The sequence below is a fragment of the Carcharodon carcharias genome, chromosome 17 (assembly GCF_017639515.1).
Source record: "Carcharodon carcharias isolate sCarCar2 chromosome 17, sCarCar2.pri, whole genome shotgun sequence".
Classification (NCBI taxonomy): domain Eukaryota; kingdom Metazoa; phylum Chordata; class Chondrichthyes; order Lamniformes; family Lamnidae; genus Carcharodon; species Carcharodon carcharias.
The window spans coordinates 104975224-104978796 of NC_054483.1; positions in this window are offsets into that span (position 1 = coordinate 104975224).

Sequence of the window (3573 nt, forward strand, 5' to 3'; positions counted from 1 at the left end):
ATAAATGACATAGATGACTACGTGGGGGGTAGGATTAGCAAGTTTGCGGATGACACAAAGTTGTCAGGTGGCTAACAGTGAGGTTGAGTGTCTTGGGCTACAGGAAGATATAGACGGGATGGTCAAATGGGCAGATAAGTGGCGGATGGAATTTAACCCTGAAAAGTGAGAGGTGATACACTTTAGAAGGAGTAATCTGACAAGGAAGTATTCAATGAACGGCATGACACTAGGAAGTTCTGAGGAACAAAGGGACCTTGGCAATGTGTGTCCATAGATCTCTGAAGGTGGAGGGGCATGTTAGTGTGGTGGTGAAAAAGGCATATGGGACACTTGCCTTTATCAATCGAGGCATAGATTATAAAAGTAGGGAGGTCATGTTAGAGTTGTATAGCACCTTGGTGAGGCCATAGCTGGAGTACTGTGTGCATTTCTGGTCGCCACATTATTGGAAGGATATGATTGCACTAGAGAGTGTGCAGAGAAGATTCACCAGGATGTTGCCTGGGATGAAACATTTAAGTTATGAAGAGAGGTTGGATGGACTTGGGTTGTTTTTGTTGGAGCAGAAAGACTTAGGGGTGACCTGATCGAGGTGTACAAGATTATGAGGGGCATGGACAGGGTGGATAGGGACCAGCTGTTCCCCTTAGTTGAAGGGTCAGTCACGAGGGGACACAAGTTCAAGGTGAGGGCCAAGTGCTGGTAAATGGGATTAGGTATGTAGGTCAGGTGTTTCTCACGTGTCGGTGCAGACTCGATGGGCCTCTTCTGCACCAAGAGATTCTATGATTCTGAGTGGTAATGTCACTGAACTTGTAATCCACAGGACGTGGTTCAAATCCCACCATGGCAGCTGGTGGAATTTAAACAAAGGCTAAAATTGAAAGTAGTCCCAGCAATGGTGACCATGAAACTATCATTGATTGTTGCAAACCCACCTGGTTCGCTAATGCCATTTAAGGAAGGAAATCTGCCATCTTTACCTGGTCTGGCCTTCATGTGACTCCAGATGCATAGTAAAGTGGTTGACTCTTAACTGCCCTCTGAAATGGCCTAGCAAGCCACTCATTTCAAGGGTAATTAGGGATGGGCCAGCAATGCCCACATCCCATAAAAGATTTTTTAAAAATCTGAATTTCAAGGCAACTCATGACAAGTAAAATGAGAGGAAAAAATAACAGGGCAGTATAGCATCCCAATAAACTTTTGAATTACCTTCAGGCCAGTGATGACGAATATCAGCTTGACACATGAACATCACACATTCTCCACTCCTCCTCACAGACACTTCAATTTTTTCAAAGGCAGACCGAGCAATCAGATGGTCAGATGAGACCAGAAATGAGAATCATTACGCTGCTTTATTTTACAGCAAGTGAACATAACAGCAACAGTTATGACTGGATTCACTTTGTTCAATCAGTCCATCTCCCTGTATTCATAGTCAGAGGGGTAGGCTAGCCAGCTGAACAATTAGGACCAGAGTCTTACCAACGTGATGGGTGAGAGTTGTTTCCCACAGGGAAATTGGGTGTGCCGTCTACAGAGGTGCAGCAGGCACTAACACCTTGCCCAAATAAGTAAGGCCAAGGCTAAATATTTGGTGAACTTCAGGTCTTGTGATTGGTGCATGTTTTTTCTGTACTGAAAACAGGCAATAATTGATTAATGACTACACCTCACTAAATTAGTAACAAATCAATCAGCCAAACTATCAACAGAAAGCAGACGTGATTGGCTGGAAAACAGTGACTAGTGGTTTTCTGCAGAATGCCTCCATGTCCCCTGCTGTTCAAATTTCATAAACATTATGGAACAAAGTCCTTCTCCAACACTGAAAATTTGCTGAAGAAAGCATGCTGTACAGTCAATTAACCAATGCTCAGAGTCAAGATAAAACAGGTAGCCTTCAGCCAAGTTTAGTGATTTCCTTGAAAACTGTTAAAGTTTAATTTTGGCATACAGCCTGGCTTGAAAACCAAGGTCATAAAAAGCTGAACCATTTTTGCATGATTAGTTGTTGCTGCAGATTACTTTTTCAATTATATTTCTGCTTCTTTTTGATTTAATTTCATTTAATCATTCGATTGCCAACTTAAAAAAAGTGTTTTTTAAGACACTCACAATTGTCTGACAAATGTGATTCTTTGGAGGACAACCACAAACTAGCCACTAGACTTCTAATTATTTAATAGAGTTGGCATTTTTTTCCCCTCGTGTACTGGAGATGGACAAGGACACTGCATGATTAGTATCTTGCCCAGACACACTGCAGAGGTTCAGGGAGAAGGCCCATCAACAACACCTTCTCAGGGCAACAAGGAATGGGCAATAAATGCCAGCCTTGCCAGTGTCACCCATATAAAAAGTAAACAAAAAAAGCTAGCCTATGTACTGGAGTCGAGTTGTGATGCCCGCTATCTACTTGTACATGGGGTAGCTTAAGGGGCATAATGAAGTGTACCCACTGATGCAAAAACAGAATTACCTGGAAAAACTCAGAAGGTCTGGCAGCATCGGCGGAGAAGAAAAGAGTTGACGTTTCGAGTCCTCATGACCCTTCGACAGAACTTGAGTTCGAGTCCAAGAAAGAGTTGAAATATAAGCTTATATTTCAATTCTTTCTTGGACTCGAACTCAAGTTCTGTCGAAGGGTCATGAGGACTCGAAACGTCAACTCTTTTCTTCTCCGCCGATGCTGCCAGACCTTCTGAGTTTTTCCAGGTAATTCTGTTTTTGTTTTGGATTTCCAGCATCCGCAGTTTTTTTATTTTTATGTTTGTACCCACTGATGGATGAACATCACTCGTCCTCACAGACACTTTTTCAATCTGTTCAGATTGGAAAGATGGCCAATTCCAAGTGGAAGCAAAAGAGCCTATGAAGTTAATCAAACTAGGGGAGTTTTCCTGGCAGTTGCCAACATTTATCCCTCAATCACTATGTAACAGGTTATCTGGTTATCTCAGTACCTATGAAACAGTGACTACACTTTACAGCCACTGAACTGCATTTTGATTTCCTCATATAATATATAAACACAAGTTCACTCTTTCTGCAAAAAAAATCCAATGCACACAATGTGACAAAGAGAGAATTGATTTCAGAGATCAAGGTACTGAGTAATATACCATTGAAACAAGATTGAATTCCGTAAAGTTAAAATAGCTTAAATAACTTTGGTGTAAACTAAAATGATATGGATGTAGCACATCTGAAATGTTTTCATCCTATAGGCTGTAGGCTGGCAAATCCTTTTCTCAAAACACAACTTTTAACAGTAAGAAAGATCAAAAGAGATGGCAAAGATAAAATTTATTCAGCATGAAGACTAGAAGATAGGTAAAAATCATTGGTTACATCTGAAACAAAGTCCAACTTAGATTCCTCTGTTCAATTTTCAGAAGTTACTATGCACAAAAGGCACGAAAACAAAAAATGCTGGAAAAACTCAGCAGGTCTGACAGCATCTGTGGAGAGAGAGAGAGAGACAGATAATTTTTTGAGTCCGTATGACTCTTCTTCAGATCTGAAGAAGAGTCATATAGACTCGAAACGTTATCTCTGTCT